Here is a 23,529-nt window from a genome sequence, read left to right as displayed (position 1 = left end):
CCAGCCGCAGGGTAAAGTGTTATTTTGTCTTTTTATTCCCTTTTTATTTTATAGTAATTAGTCATTTGTGTGTCTTCTTATATCTTTTGTATTTTCTGTAACTTGTTATATTTTGTACATATTTTATGCCCCGTCCACTTTTGGGAAATTAAATCTTAAAATTAATTAGTGAACTTCTGTGTATTTAAGCTCGGGCTCATATCTCCGGAGAGACTAGATCGGAGAGACTAGATTGTATTGTATTTTAGTGCCTTTAAAACGCTCGGTTAAGCTCATTGCCAATCTGTATGCAACTTCAGTGTGAGTGGGCAGATTGCACGCAGATTGCAAAGGTAACAGATCGGCCAGACGGAGATCTGTGTGTGTGTGGTGTCTCAACAGACCGTTCTGCGGATAAACTGTTGGGTGGTGGCAGGCTACCTTCGTGGTGCGTCTGGTGTGGGGGTGTGTGGACAGTGGAAGGGTTATCAACACCGGGGTTCAAGCTAGGATAGCTGAAGGGACCTTAGAAGGGTGTGATTACTAAGCTGGTCCTCAACTCTAATCAGGGCACCAGGTTGTATGTAAGATCGTATCGGCCAGTGTGTGGTCGACCAGCTGGATTGGAGTGGAGTCTCCATCTGGTGGTGGCCAGAGGTAGTGCGGGCTGTGAAAAGGTATCACGGCTGATCTTATATACGGTTTTAGATATTTAAGTGTAAATCCCTTTATTATCCCCTCTTTACCACCCTGTCGCGGCCTCACGCACGCGTCTCGGTTAGCTAGTTGCTGTGGGTGCGGCGTGTGAGGGACACGTGACAGGGTGATCGTTGACAAATCCTTGACATAGGTCCTTTATTAGGTTATCTGACTTTCAGAGAGGAGGATCTTGTATCACTTTTGAGATGCAACGCATACTTTTTGATATTCCGCTTCGTGAATATTATCATTATCGACAGATTAGACATTTTTTTAATTCACATTTTGGTCTTACGTCTTCATCTCCGATTTCATTTTTTGAATGTATTAGCCGTGACTCTCCTAGGGCCAGGGGTCTTATTTCAGATTTGTATCACCAATTTTTGGTTACTTTCTTTCCCTCACCCCCTCTTTATAGACAGAAATGGGAGGCTGATAGTGATGTCACTTTTTCTGATGAGGATTGGGATTCCATGGTGGATAATGTGTGTAAGAGCTCTAGATCTTTCTGTCCGTGAGACGGCCCTCCAAGTAATAACCAGATGGTATCATACCCCATCTAGACTACACGCCATGTATCCAGGGACGTCCCACCTTTGTTTCCGGGGCTGTGGCCTTGCTGGTACTCTAGTGCATATATTTTGGGCCTTCCCAAGCCTCTCATTGGTGTGACACAAAATTTCTGAAGTTGCCTCTGCAGTGGCAGGTGCTCCGGTGCATCTGTCTATTCAGTCCTGCCTACTGGGAGCCCCTATCTCGGGAGTTCAGACTGAGGTTATGAGGCTAATCCATAGCATTTGTATATACACCCTATGGGCTATTGCCCTACATTGGAAATCCCTCACAGTACCATTGACCACAGTTCTGCAGAGTTGATGCGGTGATGCTCATGGAGAGAATTCATTATACTCTATTGGATAAGATGCATTTATTTGACAGAAAATGGGAACTTTGGAGAACTCACAGGCATTTACTAGATCAATAAGGACCATTTATGCTTTGATTGATTAAGTTACTTTGTTGGTCGTTTTATAACTCTGCCTACCTCTCTACCTATATTGCTCATGTACAAAATTTCTTTTCTCTTTTCCCCTTTATTCTACATAATTTCACCTTTGAAATGAATACTGCAGTTGTTCCTTGTTTCTCTTGTATATTCTATTTGAAGCTGTAATGCCATTTTGAAGTCTATTTCTTAAAAAATAAAAAAAGTTTGTAAGCAAAAAAATATATATTTAGTATAATTCTACAATTTTTGCAACTAACAGCTCAATGCTGTTAGCTAAACCTTCTACCAATAGCTGGACAACAAAATAACAAACGGATCACCCTTTCATCCAGCTGTGGTCTAATGCTGTTTAATGCCCATGATACCCAGCCAAGCATAGCCTCTTTGAACAATGCATACACTTACCAACTGCTTATATCTGCAGGCTGACATCTTCATCCCAATAGTCTATCCTTGGCCTGACTCCTCTATACAACAGATATTTAATATCCTGTTTTTGGCCTCTGTGGCTTCTGAAGATGTTCACTGCTCCCCCACATTTTCCTTGGTCGCCCTGAGTTGGGCCTGCCCAGGACTGTTTATTTCCATCCATTTATATCCCAGTGACATAGACAAATGGACAACCTACCTGTTTTCACATCATGGCCTTTTGGCCTCCTGACCTGTTTTGTCAGACATTTCTCTCTCTTTACTAACCTTGCTTCCCCCACTTTTCTCTTCTTTCTTTCTCTTATTCCTGTCCCAGGAGTGATGATGCGACACCTACAATCAGCTTTGCATCTTTCCTTTATCATGGCTCCAATAAATATACTTACCCTGAATAAAAAAAGTTAAGGCCTTCAACTCCTTTGCCCATGCCAAAGCACATGTGGTGTGCCTGCAGGAGACTCATTTCACTGCCAGCCATATGCCGAAATATCTCCGCTCTTCCTACCCACAGGTTTATATGGCTTCTGCCGCAACTAAACACACAGGTGTATACAAAGCTTTCCACTGCTCTACTCCCTTTACACCCAAGGCAGGGATCTGGGATCTAGTGGGTCACCTCCTTGACTCAGAGATCACTATAGCTTCATACTATGCCCCAATTGCAGTCCTAACTCACATTTGCTACAAGTAATAGATTCCCATAAATTAGGTACACTTTTACTATGTGGCAATTCCAGCCAGCTAGTTTATCCCTTTCTATACAAATCCCCCATAACCTCTTATCCATCCACATCCTCCTTCCAGCAACAACTCCAACAATGCTCTCTCATAGACACATGGCAAGAAGCTAACCCAGCTAGAAGACACTATACATACTACTCATATCCACATAAAACTTTCTCCCACATTGACCATATATTTCTGACTAGAGGTATGTCCCCAGCCCTCCTATCCTGAACCATCATACCTTACCCCTGGACTGGTCACAAAGCTGTCCTCCTGACCCTCTCCTCCTTAGTACCCCAACAAACTAGCACTACATGGAGTCTAAATGGCCCACCCATCCCACAGACTGGACATTGAACTAGCCATCAAAGAATACCTGACACATAACACAACTGATGACCTCTCTCTCCTGACCTTTTGGGAAGCCCATAAGTCTGTAATTAGAGGAGCCTGTATCAGCCAAGCCTCACATCTCAAGAAAGGACAGCGAGCAATCCATCACCGCTTAGAAACCTCATTTCATCAGGCCAACAAAGCCTTCCAATCAGACCCCTCACCTTCTCATAGATTGTCCTGGACAAGACCAGGCTAGAAATAGATGTTTTCTTGACAGAATCAGATGAAAAAGTTCTACGCCAATCCAGGCATGAACATTATATGAACGCAAACAAACCTGACACTTTTCTATCCCTGGGACTGCGAACCTCAGACCACACACAGACTTGTCCATTTAAAGATTACAAAAACTTCACACACCAGCCATCCTAATAAAATATTACAGGTCTTCCACAAACATCTAGCAGAATTATACTCTGAGACCGGCTCCTATGATGAATCACAGGCCACTGAACTTTTCTCAAGCCTATCTCTACCAACACTCTCAGCTTCTCAATGTTCTTCCCTGGAAACACCTATTACAGAACTTGAGGTCCCGAACTCCATCAAGTCCCTAAAGTCTAATAAGCGGCCTGGCCCAGACAGCTTACAGCCCTATATTCCAAAATATTTACTAACCTCCTTCCACCTTTATTGGTTAATGCATTTAATGCCTTACTCAAAGGTTATTCTTTCTGCTCAGACTCCCTAACAGCAGTCATTTCTATGCTACCTGAACCCCAATCAGATCACACCACATGGCTTAATTACACACCAATCTCCCTTCTTAACTTGGATGTTAAAATCCTAGAAAAATCCTATCTGCATGGCTGAACTCCATCATAGGCACCTTGATACACAAGGATCAGATGGGTTTTAACCCCCCTCTGCCAAGCCAAGACCACAGAGTGATTTTTCTAGAACATGCAGCTTGCATACGCCGCATACCCGGCTGTTTCCTTTCCTTAGACATAAAAAAAGCCTTTGACTCCAATGGATATCACCCCTTTACACCTCCCCAAGGGCTTACTTGAGATATGTGGGTTACAAGTCAGACTTTTTTTCCATACAAAGGGGAATGAGGCAAGGCTGCCCCCCCCCCCCCTCCTTTTCTAGCGATGAACCTTTAGCACAGCTGATAAGAACTAACACAAATATTAAAGGATTAGAACTTGGTGGTCATCATCATAAGTTATGCTTTTTCTCTGATGACAATCTCCTCTTCATATCTTCTCCTTTGATCTCAGCACCCAACCTTCTCCAATGCCTGGACCAATTTGCAGCAATTTTGGACCTGGTTGTGAATCCCAAAAAGTCTACAGCTCTTCATATCTCTCTACCCTCCTTAACTGTGTCACATCTACAACGTCCTCCACCCTTCTCTTGGTCCAGTCAATATATTCCTGATTTAGGACCCAAGCTGATGGCAGACCTCAATATTCTATATTCTGCTAACTACCCTCCTATGTTAACACACCTTACTAATCTTATGACATCCTGGTCCAAACTACCCCTCTCATGGATGGGTTGTATCATGATTGTAAAAAATGACAATTCTATCCAAAATATTATACCTTTATTGGGTCCTACCCATATATATACCTTTTTGTTTCCTCTGCATATTAGTGTCGCGGCACCACTTATGTATGGGGCACTATTAAACTGCATCTACCCAGGTCCATCCGTACCTCACCGAAACTTAGAGTGGTCTGGGGCTTCTGAACTTTGCAAAATATTTCCAAGCTGCACATCTTGCTCAACTCCCTAAATATCATGCAGTAAAAATGACCCCCTCCCCCCCATGGGTCGCTATAGAGTCAGTAGATTGTGACTCCTTATCAGATTCCAATTTACTATGGCTACACTCCAGAGACCATCGTTCACTACAAGACTTAATTACTCAACACTACCTGTCACAGCTGCCCTCCCCAGCCCCTTCTCTGTCCCTGCTCTCTCTCTGCCATCTCTCATCCATGCCCCTCCCCCCTCCTGAAAATATGAAAGGAATTCCTAAGGCAAGCTTGAGCCACCCTAGCTCTGCCCCCCCCCCCAGTTGCCTAGGTGACTAGGGGGGTACAACCAGTTTTAAGAAGCTGATGCAGAGCTCCCAAGGTATTCATCGCTGGGTAGCTGACGGAAGGAGCCCGAGAGCTGTGGCCGGGACCTTTTGTGGCCAGGCTTGGCAGAGACCCAAGGCTGCCTAGGACCCCCCTTCTCCCACAGCTGGGGAAGACTTTACTTGCTACAGAGACTCTTCCTTGGCTCTCGGTGCTGGACTTTAAGTGTGTTGATCCTTCCGTGTCATCCTGGACTGGCGTATTCACCCTCCCTGCGAACTCCCCTATTCGGTGACTGCCGTCTGTTTGTCTCAATAAAGCTTTGTGCGTTTGCCATCTACTCTGTGTGTTCTGTCCTGCCTACGCTCCGTCACACTACCCATCTATCTGGGACAGTCTAAAGTTCTGATACACCTTACAGTCACCCCATAACCCACTCATGGCATACCTCCTCATTCCAGGCTTTTATCCGGCATGGATGCCTCCATCTTCCTTTCATGCTTGTCCTAGAGCTAGTCTAGTTCAAACTTACAATTTCACAGCACCAGACTCCTTTATACCCTTCCAAACCCTATGTGACGCCCACAAAATATCTAGACCTGAACTTTTTAGATATCTTCAGATCAATCACTTTTGTTCCTCCCACTTACACACCAACCCCCTCCCTCCTAGACATGACTAGGTTTGAACACTGTAACGTTGCTCGCTCGGCAGTGGGTGTGTGTGACCCCCTGGATGGGTGCACAACACAAAACACAGGCACAGCACAACAGTGGAGGTGAAAAAACAAAAAGGTGCAGTTTATTTACAATATTTACAGAAAAACGTAAAAAAAAATAAGAAACATCAAATCCTGGCCAACTTGGATACTTACTGTACAACATAGCTTCCCTAGCTATCCACCAGGTATAGCCTGATGCTATACCTAGCCCCTGTTAGTTGGAGGCTTAGCCACACAGGCTTTTGTCTCACTGCACACAGATAGGATGTTGTCCCCAGTCAGTTCAGGCACAGATCTGGTTCCAGGATGGAGCAACTCACTAAGCAGGCTGGGAAGTTTTATAAAGGCCTTAATGAGCCCACTATCTTCAGCTGGGCTCATTATCTCAGTGCTGAAGGACTCAGCACTTCCCCCCTAGTGGAACAAATCCCCATATAGTCTAAACCTTGGACAGATGTATCGTCCATCCAGGACGCAAGCAGGTGATTTCACCTGCCTACTGTCACATACCCCCCCCTCTTGTTTCAACCTTGGGGTTGTAACACCAGTAGCCAGGCAGGCATGAACCCGGGCTAAAGCATCCACATTTCCCATCTGAATTCCAGGGCGATGCTTTACCATGAAGTTAAATTCTTGTAGGGCCAGGAACCACCTATTTACCCTTCTATTGGTCTCTTTATTTTGAGCCATCCATTTCAAGGGAGCGTGATCCGTGACTAGATCAAAATGTCTGCCTAGAAGATAGTACCGCAGGGAATCTAGAGCCCACTTTACTGCTAAACACTTCTTCTCAATTGTGGTGTAATTTTCCTTGTGAGACTTAAGCTTTCTGCTCAGGTAGATTACCGGGTGCTCCTCCCCCTTCCAAACCTGGGACAACACTGCTCCTAAGCCAACATCGGATGCATCCGTCTGGACCACAAAGTCTTTTGAGAAGTCTGGTGAGTATAGAACTGGCTGGCTACATAAGGCCCTTTTTAAAGACTGAAATGCTGCTTCAGCCTCCGGGGACCACTTACCCACGACCGACTCCATCCTTTTTGTCATGTTGGTTGGGGCACTGCCAGAGAAGCAAAATGGGGAATGAATCGCCAATAGTAGCCAGCAATACCTAGAAAAGCCCGTACCTGCTTCTTGTTGTTTGGGCGTGGCCAACTCTATCGCTTCAACTTTGTTGATCTTGGGTTTTATTACTCCTCTCCCAATGGTGTACCTGGCCTCTTCCTGTCCAATCGTACACTTCTTTGGGTTGGCCGTAAACCCAGTTTTCCGTATTGAGTCTAGTACAGCCTGAACTTTTGGCAAATGTGAGGTCCAATCTGCACTATGGACAATCACATTGTCCAGGTAAGCTGCAGCATACTTCTGATGGGGGCGAAGAATTTGATCCATTTTGCGCTGAAAGGTGGCCGGTGCATTCTGTAACCCGAACGGCATTCTTCTATACTGGAATAACCTTCTGGGGTTCCAAATGCAGTCTTCTCCTTTGCTGACTCAGCTAGGGGTATCTGCAAATATCCTTTGGTCAAATCGAGCGTCGTCATGTACCGGGCTGCTCCCAGATGGTCGATTAATTCATCTATCCTCAGCATGGGGTAGGTGTCAAACTTTGTAACTTTATTTAACTGTCGGAAGTCATTACAAAATCGCCAGCTCCCATCCGGTTTGGGCATCAACACTATGGGGCTGGACCAGTCACTCTGGGACTCCTATCGAAAGCAGGTGATTTCACCTGCCTACTGTCACATAACATATGTAAATGTGACCCCCATGTCAGAGGTTTGATTTCCACCTTTATATACACAGCTACCAGCTCCACCACCTTACACTTCATCCCATATACAGTTGTGTTCAAAATAATAGCAGTGTGTTGGAAAAAGTGACTAAAGCTGAAAATCCTTCTAATAGCTTTTATTTCCATCCACACAAATGCATTGGGAACACGACACATTCTATTCCAAATCACAACATGAAGAAAAATACATCAAATTTGTGTTGTTCCTCTAAAAAAATATATAGACTGAGAAATGTTTGAAGATTTTGCTTTCCTTTGAATGACTTCATAAATATTTGGTTGTAGTCGCACTGTTTCTGAGAACTGCTGTACATCTGTGTTGCATGGAGTCCCCCAACTTTTGGCCCCTGTGATCAGGTATTCCAGCCCAGGATGATTGGACCACATTCCACAGTTCTTCTCTATTTCTTGGTTTGGCCTCAGAAACGGCATTTTTGATGTCACCCCACAAGTTTTCTATTGGATGAAGATCCGGGGATTGGGCTGGCCACTCCGTAACGTCCATCTTGTTGGTCTGGAACCAAGATGTTGTATGTTTACTGGTGTGTTTGGGGTGGTTGTCTTGTTGGAACACCCATTTCAAGGGCATTTCCTCTTCAGCATAAGGCAGCATGACCTCTTCAAGTATTCTGATGGATTCAAACTGATCCATGATCCCTGGTATGCGATAAATAGGCCCAACACCGTAGTATGAGAAACATCCCCATATCATGATGCTTGCACCACCATGCTTCACTGTCTTCACAGTGTACTGTGGCTTGAATTCAGTGTTTGGGGGTCGTCTGACAAACTGTCTCTGCCCACTAGACCCAAAAAGAACAATCTTACTTCCATCAGTCCACAAAATGTTGCGCCATTTCTCTTTAGGCCAGTCAATGTGCTCTTTGGCAGATTGTAACCTCTTCAGCACACGTCTTTTTCCCAACAGTGGGACTTTGTGGGGACTTCTTGCAGATAGCTTGGCTTCACATAGGCGTCTTCTAATTGTAACAGTCCTCACAGGGAACGTCACACCTTCTTTCATCTTCCTGGGGCTGATTGTTGGCTGAGTCCGCCCCATGTTGGCTATTCTTCTATTCATTCCAATGGTAGTTTTTCGCTTTCTTCCACGTCTTTCAGGTTTTGGTTGCCATTTTAAAGCATTTGCCATCATTTTAGCTGAGCAGCCGATCATTTTCTGCACTTCTTTATATGTTTTCCCTTCTCCAATCAACTTTTTAATCAAGCTACGCTGTTCTTCTGAACAATGTCTGGAACGACCCATTTTCCTCAGAATTTCAGAGAGAAATGCACTGTAACCAGCATGTCCAACATTTGCTGCCTTCCTTCCTTAAATAAGGGCAATAATTGCCACCTGTTTATCAAAGAATGAATGACCTCACTAATAGAACTCCACACTGCTATTATTTTGAACACGCCCCTTTCAATGAGTGATTCAATGACACAGAATCAGCAGCATGCATGTCATGACTGTTGGGTCTGTTGGATTTCTATTACTCTACTACACCTGCTAGGAAATTATTTGCCATGTAGAAATCTCATATGATGTCCTCCCAGAATGCGCTCTCCTGCATGCCCCCGGGGGCATGAACCTGGCGATCTCCACGATTGCTGTGTCCTATGACACGCTGGTCATCGGGAATTGCAGTTGCCGGTTCTCGACTGCACTTTCCTCACGCTGAGCAGAGGAAGGTACTGCCAGCAGTTGTCAGAGGAGGGATCATCAGGGCACTTATGATCAGTGCCCTGAGGATCGGTGCCCAGCAGCGCCACCCACCAGTTCTGCCCACAAGTGCCCAGCAGTGCCACCCACCTTTGCCCAGCAGTGCTGCCAATCAGTGACAACTATCAGTACCTATCATCAGTGCCACCTATCAGTACCACCTCATTAGTGCTGCCTATCAGTGTCCATCAGTGCTGCCTAACTGTGCTGCCTATCAGTGCAGCCTCATCATTGCACATCAGTGAAGGAGAAAAATTACCTGTTTGCTAAATATTTTAATAGAAACAAAGAAACTTTTGTAAAAAATGTTTTGCTCATTTTTTTGTTTATAGCGCAAAAAATAAAACACCCAGCGGGGAGTAAAGACCACCAAAAGAAAGCTCTATTTGTGTAAAAAAAATGATAAAAATTTCAAATGAGTACAATGTTGCATGACCGCGCAATTGTCATTTAAATTGCGACAACGCTGAAAATTGGCCTGGTAAGGAAGGTGGTATCAGTGCCTGGTAGGCAAGTGGTTAAGGACCCCATTGGCACCTATCAGTGCCGCCTATCAGTGCCACCTATCAGTGCTGCCTATCAGTGCAGCCTATCAGTGCACATCAGTGAAGGAGAATAATTACCTGTTTGCAAAATGTTATAGAAACAAAGAAACTTTTTTTTTTTTTACATTTTTTGCTCTTTTTTGTTTATAGCACAAAAAATAAAAAGCCCAGCGGGGAGTAAAGACCACCAAAAGAAAGCTCTATTTGTGTCAAAAAAATTATAAAAATGAGTACAATGTTGCATGACCGCGCAATTATCATTTAGAGTGTGGCAATGTTGAAAGTTGAAAATATGGCCTGGTAAGGAAGGGGGTATAAGTGCGTGGTAGGCAAGTGATTAAGGACCCCACTGGCACCTTTTGGGGGGGTAACCGAAATTGACAGGTACCCGCTCCCACTTCTACTGCAATCACCTAGGTGATCAGAAGTAGAAGTTGTCCTCCCCCCTCCCTCCCTGTAGTCTTCTGTGACTCATGAAAGGTCCTAGAAGACTACAGGACCATTCACAAAGCACAGAGATACTCGCACATGCTCAGTGGGCACCCGGATGTGAAGCCGCAAGCTGTCACAGCTGGGTGCCCACACTGAAGATGCCGGCACTGGAAACACAGGGCGGCCGGTGAAATGGGCTGTGGGGAGGACACCACGAGATCGAGGGACAGGTAAGTACCCGTCTTTTAAAAGTCAGCAGCTACAGATTTTGTAGCTGCTGACTTTTATTTTTTTTTTATTTTCACTGGAACTCCACTTTAATGTATGAAGATATTATTTGTACTGTACAAATTACAACCTGTACGTTACCTCTAAGGGTTGTACCCCTTCTGACTTACTGTTGGTGAGTCCTGCAATCACATTGTTATCAGCTCCTTGTAAAACTATTATCTCTTTCCAATAACATCTATGAACAAGAGAAGATATGGACCCCACAATTCCTCTATATACTCCACAATTCTCCCATGTGGACACCTCGTAAGTGGTTCTCCAGTATAGACTCCCAGTTTGGGGAACTCATTTAGAAGAAGCCGTCAGCTAGAATCAAACTCACTACTCTACAGTATGGTGAAGACCAAGGAGGCCTAGCAATACCAAATGTTAGACTTTATATTATAGCTGCCCAACTTCAACATCTTACCAGGTGGGACTTAGTAGACACATTAGATCCCATCCATCGGTTGCTACTTCCATCAGATACAGATTTCACATCACTCTCACACTTGTTAATGGGCTTCAGATGACACCAGTGGGAAAGGAATGATCTCTCATATATTTATTCCAGTCTTTTGACTCTTACCTGACTTGTAGAAGGAAATTCGATACATACAGAGAAACAGAGAAAATAAGAGAGAGTGGTGGGAGGTGATTGTGACCTCCATACCTCTCATCTCTCTGTCCTCTTCACAGAAACTCAGTCATTTCTTTTGCATAGAGCTTTCAGGACTCCAGCCCAATTGTTCAGCTAGGACAGGAGGGATTTTCCCTTATGACCCCAATTGTATTGATGTTGGGGATTTGATACATGTTTTGGAGATGTCCAAAATTATTCAAAAAGTGGAACAATATGACCAGTATTATAATGTTGGTGTTCAATATTCCTCGGGTGTGCCTCTTGGTCTCAATAGAGGAGGAATTATTTACACCTCCTCCTATTACAAGTCGTATAGCAATAGTGAGGCTGCTTGACCATAAAAAATATCCCGATCTTGGCTATCATCTCAAACTCCCAGCAGACACCAGTGGATTGAGCAGGTGATCTCCACATTAACATCATAGGTTTTTAAAACTTTAGCTTTTTTAGCCCCATAGAAGGAGAACGGCCAGTTGTATCCTACTGAATGGTGACTACATGGGAGACCCATACTTGGGGTATGATCCTGTAGACACGGGCCTCATTGATCGGTGTCAGCTATCTATGTATGTACTGGGGGGAGTTACTTGCCGTGTACAGCTGAATTGTTCTATGTTGTTTGTTCTTTTCTCTGTTCATTTGTTTATAAAAGGTAAAAGTGACACCATAGACAAAGCAAGTTATTGTTCTGTATGATCTGTAACAGTGCCACAACTGCCTATACGTGAGAATGTATGACTCCATTGTCTGGGCTGAATGTTGGGAATACTGTGCGCACTTAGAAACTTTCTTAATAAACTCTATTTGATGAAAAAAATACTGTAGATAATGCTGTACATATTCTTTCTATTCATAAGATATATTTAATGAACATTAAAAATAGAAAGCAACTTTATGTAGCCCTTTATATAGAATTTTAAATTTTGTTTTTTTTTTGTTTTTTTTGTACAGGTGGATTGATGAGCCAAGTTTTCGGTCATGTTGGTCTTCATGAATACAGCTGAGTCACATGGAAAACAAGACATATGGATGTCTTAATTGACTGAAAGTCTTTATTGCAGTTCACTGGAGGATTCACACGGGACACAAGTCATATCTGTGTTCTAAAAGTCATGGTTTGGATCCTCTTCCACATTGATCCAGCCTCAGAGGACAACAGGAGAAAAGTAATTTCAGTGTTCTGGAAGTGACAATGGCTTTACACTAAAGTCCAAACCACATATACATAAGAGGAGTCATTTCAAACTACTTCTTGTTTGGAGATTTTACAATGGAGAGAAAATATATCACACACCAGAAGGTTCACAATGGAGGGAAGTCATATCATTGTTCTGAATGTGGCAAAACTTTTACAAGCGAGAGAGACCTTATAGTACACCAAAGAGTTCACACTGGAGAGAAGCCATATCAGTGTTCTGAATGTGATAAAGCTTTTACAGTGAAGTCAAGTCTTATCACACACCAGAGGATTCACACTGGAGAGAAGTCATATCAGTGTTCTGAATGTGATAAAGCTTTTACACAGAAGTCAAGTCTTATCACACACCAGATTGTTCACACTGGAGAGAAGTCATATCAGTGTTCTGAATGTGATAAAGCTTTTACACGGAAGTCACATCTTATCACACACCAGAGGATTCACACTGGAGAGAAGTCATATCAGTGTTCTGAATGTGATAAAGCTTTTACACAGAAGTCAAGTCTTATCACACACCAGATTGTTCACACTGGAGAGAAGTCATATCAGTGTTCTGAATGTGATAAAGCTTTTACTCTGAAGTCACATCTTATCACACACCAGAGGATTCACACTGGAGAGAAGTCATATCAGTGTTCTGAATGTGATAAAGCTTTTACAGTAAAGTCACATCTTAACAGACACCAGAGGATTCACACTGGAGAGAAGCCATATCAGTGTTCTGAATGTGATAAAGCTTTTACAGTAAAGTCACATCTTATCACACATCAGATTGTTCACACTGGAGAGAAGCCATATCAGTGTTCTGAATGTGATAAAGCTTTTACACAGAAGTCATATCTTATCACACATCAGATTGTTCACACTGGAGAGAAGTCATATCAGTGTTCTGAATGTGATAAAGCTTTTACAGGGAAGTCAAGTCTTATTACACACCAGAGGATTCACACTGGAGAGAAGCCATATCAGTGTTCTGAATGTGATAAAGCTTTTACACAGAAGTCAGAGCTCATCATACACCAGAGGAGTCACACTGGAGACAAGCCATATCAGTGTTCTGAATGTGATAAAGCTTTTACTGAGAAGTCACATCTTATCACACACCAGAGGATTCACACTGGAGAGAAGTAATTTTAATGCTCTCAATGTGACAAAACTTTTACAGTTAATGCCGGTCTAATCTATCACTGGAGGATTCACAAATTTCTGTATTGATTAAATTCTGGAAGAAAAGAGATATTAAAGAAGTTTCAGGTGTCACAAGCTAGTTTCACATCCCCAATGTCATCCCACAAGCTAGAGAAGAAGGGAGAAGATAAAATGTTACCTTAAAAGAAACAAACTAAAATCTGAGCAAACTGGAATGTAATGATCGGATGAACTGAGTTTAGTGCTTATGTCCATCAATACACAACTAGAAGGGATTTGAATATTTTATCTTTTGACAATTTTTTAAGATAAGCATCAATAATTGAACAGCTTCCCTCATGATTCTCATCTTTATCTTTTTTTATGGAGCTTTGAATGAACATGTAATGCATTTTCATGATTCACCAACTGAGTTGTGTTTCCAAGCATTTTCTTCATTTCTGGATCCTGAGGTAATACATGACCAACACTGCCTCAGTACCAGAGACTAGGATGGGGTCTATTGTCATTTTACCAAGTCTCTGAAGCCTCAGTGGGAGAGTCCATTCCAGGTTCTTCTGACTATTGATACATCATCAGCCATGCTTGAGGTCTCCAGCTAAGCCCACCTTGTCCACTCCTCCCATTACATGTTCCATCTCCTCTCATTATTATTATTATTATACAGGATTTATATAGCGCCAACAGTTTGCTCAGCACTTTACAATATAACGGGAGACAATACAGCAACAATACAGTTAAATACAAGAGGGATAGGAGGGCCCTGCTCCTCAGAGCTTACAGTCTAGGAGAGAGGGGCTAGTGGTACAAAAGGTACTAACTGTGGGGGATGGACTGGTTGGAAGAGTAAAAGCTTCCATTATTAGCTGAGGGCAGGATAGGCTTCCCTGAAGAGAGAGGATTTCAGAGATCGCCTAAAAGTTAGCAGAGTAGGCGATAGTCTGATAGATTGGGGTAGAGCATTTCAGAGGCTGGGGGAAGCTCTGGAGAAGTCCTGGAGATGAGCATGGGAGGAGGAGACAAGGGAGTTAGAGAGCAGGAGGTTGTGTGAGGAGCGGAGAGTACGGTTTGGGTGATATTTGGAGACAATATTGGCGATGTAATTTGGTGCAGAGTTATAAATGACTTTATATGTTATTGTTAATGTTTTGAATTTTTTTTTTTTATTCCAAAAAAGTTTTATTGAAATATGAAAGGCTTAACAAATCATATACAGATACGGATCGCAGTCCGCAAATGTACCTCTTACATGTTCTCCCGTAACGCAGACGGGACCAAGACATTTAATTAAATTGTAGATCATCCTGAAACAAAGTCCTACAATAAAGCAGATGCATAATATGTAACAGTAGAAATAATGATAACAGTATGTGATTTAGAGAAGTACGCTGCACACTAGTCCACTGTGTAGGGAGATCTCGGATAACAAGACTGTGAAGAGTAAGACAAAAGTGTCATTTCAAGGTTTATACGTCCAATGTATCCATATCCGAAAAATGTAGGTTAGTTTTGTAGATAACCGTCACACCTGTACATGTATGAATACTCTGTTCCTTATGAAATATATGATTAAATAGAGTATGAAAAAGGTGTGAGAGAAAGAAAGAAAAGAGCATGTAAATGGAAGAGCAATATGAAAAGCAATATCATAATGGGGTGAGGGGGGAGCACAAAAAACAAATATATAGGGAAGAGGGGAAGGAAGAGAAAAAAAAAAGGGGGGGGAAGGATGAGGTTTATGATTAAGTAAGTGCAACCAAACCAGTCACATCAATGAGCAACGGCCAAACTGACACAGATTCTATCTTTAATTTAGGATACGGTTCGGTTAGACTCCATCTATGGAGTTATTCCTGAGGTGAAAGCTTTCAAGGTTTTCCGCATCTCCAAATCTCTTCTTGTTCATTCCTTCATTAAACCACGATAAGTATTAGTAGTTTGGAAGTGAGTCCAACAAGCCCAAGTCTTCCTGAATCTCTCGGGGTGTTCCTTTGCCACTGAGATCAGCTCCTCCATTTCCGCGATCCTGACGATCCTAAGAAGCCACTCTCGCACGGTGGGAACATGGTCTGATTGCCAATGAACAGGAATACACTGCTTTGCTGCGTTTATCATATGTAAGGCAAGCGACTTACGATAAGTCCTTACAGGAAGTGAGGAGTGATGGAGTAAGAATTGTGCTGGGGTAAAGTCTAGGGTGTATGTAGTTACTTGTGCGATTATGTCCAGAACTTTTCTCCAGAAGGGCTGTAGCAGCGGACATTCCCACCATATATGTAGAAGTGTACCTGTTGCCTGGTAACATCTCCAGCATAAATCCGGAACGTTAGGATCAAATCTATGAATCACAGACGGAACTCTGTACCATCTGGAAAATAATTTATAGTTGCTTTCTTGTGTAGAGACACATATGGAACCTTTATGCATGTGATCATAAATGTGGTCACAGTCCTCTGGTGACATTGGAAGTTGTAGATCACGCATCCAGGCCTCACAGGTCTTCCGAGATTGAGATGTATTGGCACTTTCAAGATAGGAATAAAGCTTGGATATCACATGCCTCTGGGGGAAGTCTGTAAAGCAGAGTTTCTCAAATGGAGTAAGTAGCCTTGAATAATCCTTTAGATGTGGGGAGTTTCGTAAAAAGTGGTGGATTTGTCGATACATCCAAGGCGTTAGTGTAAGGGATGGCCACGCCTTTGTAATGTCTTCTCTAGATAAGAGCTTAGTATCTTTGAAGAATTGACGTACTGTTAGATTATCTTCACGGTTATATCTGGCGAGAAAGGTCGGAGACATCCCTGGTAGAAAGTCCGGATTCATTTTGATCGGAGTTAGAGGGCTCGGAGAGGACGAAAGTTCTTTTTTCTGGAACAACTGAGAGCTACAGCATAAAGTGGGACCTATAAGAGGTTGTTCCCGAAACTCAGAAGGAATGTGAGAGGTTTTCAGCCAAGGGGAGGTGGCAAGCGGTATCTTTGAGAAATCAGCCTCCACACCAACCCAAACCTTACGAATGTGGTTCGTGGTCCAATCTACTATTCTAGCTAGGTGACGAGACCTGTAGTAACGGGTAATATCCGGCAATCCAATACCTCCACTCTTCTTGGGCATAGTAAGTTGGGTAAAGCTAATTCTTGGGCATTTATTATACCAAAGAAAGGAGGTACAGAGCGTTCTATATGATTTAAACAAGAAGTTTGGTAATTGAATTGGTATAATCTGCAGTAGATATAGTATTCTAGGGAGCACGTTCATCTTAAGTATAGCTGCTCTACCAAACCAGGAGAACCAAGGTTTATTCCATGTCTGAAGGTCTTTGGTGATGTCACATAAGAGGGGCAAAACATTTTTGGCATAGAGTTCCGTAAGGTGGGTTGGCAATTGGATTCCCAAATAAGTGATAGCCTCAGACTGCCAGGTATAAGGAAAATTTGATTTTGCTTGTCTAATCATGTCTGGAGTTAATGAGACATTAAGTGCTTGGGATTTAGAAAAGTTGATTTTCAAGTTGGCCAAATACTGAAATAATTTGAAATCGTGTAGCAAATATTGTAACGTGATATGTGGGTCTGTTAGAAAAAGTAGTATGTCATCGGCAATGGTGTGTGCAGAGATATGTACAATGTGTAGTGTGATTGATGTTTTCCTACATAACTGCACCCAACCCTTGCAATTGCTCATGTATACTGGAACTGGGGGCTTTAAAATGTGTTTTGTGTGTTTTTTCATTTACAGAGTGTTACTTTACACTTTTCTTTCTCTGAACTTTATTATTGCCATATAGGGGGTTAATAGCCTCACATGTGATAACATATTGTTGGTCACAGGTCCTCTTTAAAGAAACACAAGAGGTCTATCAGACCCCTAATGTCACCTCTGGTCCCCAAAAAAGATAGTCAAGCACAAATCATGTTTGATCAGCTCCTTGAAGACACGAATGTACATCTGCCAAATCTGTATCTGAGTAGACCATAGAAGCAGCATTAGAAAGAAATGTGAGCATGGCTTCAGTCAGGCTATGGTCCTGGTGGTCATGGTCTTGTTCTCCTTCAGGTCCTCTCACCTTGCAGATGGTGACATGGACTTGCTGTGTGGGAATGAGCAGGAGGGGCTCAGGGTTCTCTTGTACTCAATCAGCTTGTTATGGATAAAAGATGAAAGTGTCTTCTGGGAAGTTACAGGGATTTGGATGTTTAGAGGGTTACATAAGTGGGCGGGGCTGGTATTGAGGGGTGTGTCATATGTTAATCAGTTTATTAGCATAGATTATATAAATTGTATAACTAGATCCTTGAAATGTAAACAATCTATCTCTTTCCTTCTGTAGTTAAAGTGTCACATATATATGATGAATAAAGTTGGATGAATAAAGTTGGATGATATTTTCACCGCACAATACCGTGGTCTGGGTTCTTCTACAACACATCCCCCCAAAAATGTCCTCTTCCAGTTCTAGGAGTCTGGTGGAATGAGACACAAGCTGATGGTATCTCTTAGGCCCCTTGTACATGGGGGGTCCGGCCCCTGTGGGTACAATGCTGGCATTATAATACACCTGGTAGGCACAGGTACAGCGTCCAGCCCTGCAGCCTGTCAAAGTCTACACTACAGCTGGACGGGGCTCAATGCTGCACCACGTTTACCTCGTGTTTAGGGCGCTCTGTGTTCAGGGAGAAATGGCCGCCATCCTGATCAGACAAAGTATAGAGCAGATGTAGGCCGGTGCAGTCTGCTTCTTCCACTGTAGGTGGCGCCCGACCAGAGTGACATCCCAGCCTGGAGAGGAAGTCGGGGACACTTGGCTTCTCTGTGGTTTCCCGGTTCCTGGAGACGGCGTGGAATGAAGGGGTCCATGGAGTCCTGGGGACATTTTTTGTTCTTTGTTTACACCTTTTAAAAATCATTTTATTCCTGAAGATCACTAAACCCCAAATCTGATGTATTCTTTGATAGCAGACACCCTATATAATCCAATGTTGGGAGTTGTCATTTTCTATGTTACATGATATTAGCACAACAGTTTATGAAAGGCAACATTTCAGGAACAATATAGTAACGTTTATTTCTGAGCACATAAATGCAATTCATGACCTATTTTCTGGTGAAATATAAAAGATGAGGTTGTGCCGAGGAAATGGGATTCCCAACATGTCAAGCCGTAACACTGTGTGCACTTGGAACGCTTTAATAGCCCCTCCAGGTCATCAGTATAGAGTTACACAGGAGCACTGGTGCTGCAATCATTGCTCTCCCTGCGGCGTGTGCGCTGATATGTAACGTGTGTGGGGATCACTGTGTTCCTATGTATACACCCCAATGTGCGTGTTTTTGTAGGTGTGTGTTGGGGGAGGGGGGCTCTAACATTTTTACAATATTAAAAAAAATGTATCTCTTTCTATGCTTCAAACTTTATCTATTTTGTCCATAACTTGTATTGCTATCATGTAGCAATAGCCTCCTATGTGATGGCATATAGGTGACAGGTTCTCTTTATGGAGACCCCTGGGGTATATTAGACTGTAGATGTCTCCTGTCTACTCCACTGCAGATGATGGAACACAGACCGCCTTCCATCAGCTGCTTCCCCCGACACTGATCCCGGAGAATGACAGCTCCAGTCCAGGAAGTGATGTCATCCACGTCATACATGTCACTTCCTGGTCTGTGTACAGGAGGTCCACTGAACTCCCGCCACCCTTCCCAGTGACACCCACCATGACAGGACCGGGCTCTGCTGTCCGATGGCGGGGTCAGGGCACATTGCAGCAATGTTCATGGAAGTAACAGGCGAATTCACAGCCATTTGTATCACTTCCACATGAAATCAGACTTTACTAAAGTCCTCACACTCCCGGCTGTATAGTGGTGGGGAATGCGCAAAAAATAACAAATCTGTAGCATTGTTAAAAATCCAAATCACCAGCAAGTGGCTGCAGGTTCATATTTTACCACCCCCTGTTGGATTTTAGACACATATAATACCTTTTAGTGTCTTGAGGCGATTATGAATGAAAGAGCCGTTGAAAAAAAAATAAAGTGTGATTTTATTCTATCACACAATGGTGTAAAATAACAATGTAAAGCGTATCATGAACAGTTCCATGTAGATAAAACTACTGTAGAAATATCAAGCTGAAGTTTAAAGAAAAAGTCACCATTTTTAGTTATTGAAGTCCGGCCATGTGCCGTTCTGTCCTTCATGTTCTTGTCCTTCTCATGCTCTACTTGTCCTTCCAGACTTTGTGAAGAAGCCGGAAATAGATGGAAGTGACGATATTTGTCTTGCAGCACGCACCTGTTGTTTTTTCAGAACGTCCTAGACATGTATGTGTATGTGTCAGAGTGTCGGTGTTAGCGTGTGTGTGAGATCCCGTCCTCTGTCCCTTATATGCAGAATGAGTGTGTCATAGCGAGAGATTCGTAATACCTTGTATGGCATAGAAGGGAGGGGACGACACTCACATAATGGTTTTGATGGACAGGAACATATGGATGCTGATGTACATAATATTGTAAGCCGATGATGTAACCTCAGCTATTCATATTTAAATGATAATATAACTTCAATGTATAATCACTAATCTATATATGTATCAATATTAGAAACGTATACTAAATACACACAGATACTATAAAAATACATAATGTAATAGTACATCTATAATGAGTCCTCCTAATACCCTTGACATATACTAGAGACTTCTAACCAGCTATGCCTAAATATAGTCTTCAGCTGGTTTAGCTGGTCTAGCTAACTTACCCATATTTACTGTCTCAGCTAACTTACCCGTATTTACTGTCTCAGCTAACTTACCCGTATTTACTGTCTCAGCTAACTTACCCATATTTACTGTCTCAGCTAACTTACCCATATTTACTGTCTCAGCTAACTTACCCATATTTACTGTCTCATCTAACTTACCCATATTTACTGTCTCAGCTAACTTACCCATATTTACTGTCTCAGCTTAACTTATTCCTATTTTTCAGTCTCAGTTATGTCTGAAGAATTGTAATACTACCATTTGTCAAAAGACCATTCACACATATTAATATTAATTATGATGAATCATAAAAACCAAATATTTTGCAAGCTTGCCATCAATATAAGTGCCGAATCATAATTTTGATTTCTAATAAATCCTCCTTATTATGATTAGTCCATAATTAATTTTTAACCAAAGCACACTTCATTCATGGCCCATACACACTGCCTTATTCCAAATGATCGTACATATTCTTCATAACTGGACCAACCAAAAATAACTTTCCTTCAAAACTCTACACTTATCTTCAGTTTTTCTTACTATAAAAATTCTTAATCATAATGTTAATTTTAAATGATATATGATAATAATTAGAGATGAGCGAATCGAACCAGGCGAAGTGGAATTCGATTCGAATTTCAGGAAAAATTCGATTCGCGTTGAATCCGAATATTAGCATACTTCGGGTGCGCGAATCGGATTTTTCCCGATCAGCCGGCAAAAGTGTCCCTGCAGAGAGCTCCGCTATTTCTGACAGTTCTCTGACAGTTCCTTCACATGTACAGCGGTTGAAACATTGTATCTATTTGTTTCCATTTAGGATACAGATGTTTTTATTCGGAAACAGATACAATGTTTCAACCGCTGTAAATGTAAATGTCAGAGAACTGTCAGAAATAGAGGAGCTCTGCAGATACACTTTTTGCCGGTTTGGGAGGAAGAAGAGGAAGAAGAGGAAGAAGAGGAAGAAGAGGAAGAAGAAGAAGAAGAAGAAGAAGAAGAAGAAGAAGAAGAATTCCAAGCCGGCATAAAGTGTATCTGCAGAGCTCCTCTATTTCTGACAGTTCTCTGACATAGAACTGTCAGAAATAGAGGAGCTCTGCAGATACACTTTTTGCCGGCTTGGAATTCTTCTTCTTTTCATCCTACTTCTTCTTCTTCTTCCTCTTCATCCTCATCCTACTTCTTCTTCTTCTGAGGATGAGTATGAAGAAGAAGAAGTAGGATGAAAATAAGAATTCCAAACCGGCAAAAAGTGTATCTGCAGAGCTCCGCTAAGTGTATCTGCAGAGCTCCTCTATTTCTGACAGTTCTCTGACATTCACATTTACAGCGGTTGAAACATTGTATCTATTTGTTTCCATAAATGGAAACAAATAGATACAATGTTTCAACCGCTGAGCACTGCAGATACACTTAGCGGAGCTCTGCAGATACACTTTTTGCCGGCTTGGAATTCTTTTTATTTTCATCCTACTTCTTCTTCTTCATCCTCATCCTCAGAAGAAGAAGAAGAAAAGGATGGGGATGAAGAGGAAGAAGAAGAAGTAGGATGAAAATAAGAAGAATTCCAAGCCGGCAAAAAGTGTATCTGCAGAGCTCCGCTAAGTGTATCTGCAGAGCTCCGCTATTTCTGACAGTTCTCTGACATTCACTCCATACAGCGGTTGAAACATTGTATCTATTTGTTTCCATAAATGGAAACAAATAGATACAATGTTTCAACCGCTGTATGGAGTGAATGTCAGAGAACTGTCAAAAATAGCGGAGCTCTGCAGATACACTTTTTCCCGGCTTGGAATTCTTCTTATTTTCATCCTACTTCTTCTTCTTCTTCTTCATCCTCATCCTCAGAAGAAGAGGATGAGGATGAAGAAGAAGAAGTAGGATGAAAATAAGAAGAATTCCAAGCCGGCAAAAAGTGTATCTGCAGAGCTCCGCTAAGTGTATCTGCAGAGCTCCGCTAAGAAATAGCGGAGCTCTGCAGATACACTTTTTGCCGGCTTGGAATTCTCCTTCTCATCCTTCTTCTTCTTCTCATCCTTCTTCTCATCCTTCTCCTTCTTCTCATCCTTCTCCTTCTCATCCTTCTCCTTCTCCTCATCCTTCTCCTTCTTCTCATCCTTCTCCTTCTTCTCATCCTTCTCCTTCTCCTTCTTCTCATCCTTCTCCTTCTCCTCATCCTTCTCCTTCTTCTCATCCTTCTCCTTCTCCTTCTTCTCATCCTTCTCCTTCTTCTCCTTCTCCTTCTTCTCATCCTTCTCCTTCTCCTTCCTGATCTCCAAGGGCATTTAAATTAAAGGTACAGTGTTCTGCACTAATTTAAAGGCTCTCTGAAGCCTAGAAACCTTTTTTATAAGTTAACTTCGTAGCGAATAAATTCGCATCGAATCGAATTTCTTCCTGAAATTCTGCGAATCAGCCGAATCAAATTTTTGAATAATTCGCTCATCTCTAATAATAATATAATAATAATAATTAAATGATGTAATAATAATTAATGTAGTATATTTCCATATTTGAATAATATTTTAACTCTCCGGAAATATACTTTCCACTCTAAAATGTGTCATAAGTTTCTATTGCTCATACAAGAGTAATATGTTTCTTAACCTTTAACAAAAGATATTCTATTAACTGGAATAAGTCTGTGAAGTATTAGCTAAAAAATATTCAGTATATGAATATGTAAAAATAAAAAATAATAATAATATTATTATCCTAATATGGATGTAAGTATCAGAATAAGAGGATCATTAAAATGTATATGTGACCTATAACAATATTTTCAATAATAAATGATGTTATCACTAATAATAAATAGATATCCTCTTGATGAATCTTTTCTTCATGCAATGTCTATACAATATCTTCTTTAAGTTCTGTAAAGTAGAAACATTTTTGTTGAACGTGATAAATCAGTCACAAGTGTGAAGTATTAAGCTCCTGTTCAATCTTCTTCCATATGAAGAACTCTTCTTTAACGTCCAAATTCCTTCACGTTGGCTT

Source organism: Staurois parvus, unplaced genomic scaffold (assembly GCF_062004578.1).
Source record: "Staurois parvus isolate SC_StPar_1 unplaced genomic scaffold, SC_StPar_1.0 ptg000042l, whole genome shotgun sequence".
NCBI lineage: Eukaryota > Metazoa > Chordata > Amphibia > Anura > Ranidae > Staurois > Staurois parvus.
This window is presented reverse-complemented; position numbering follows the sequence as displayed.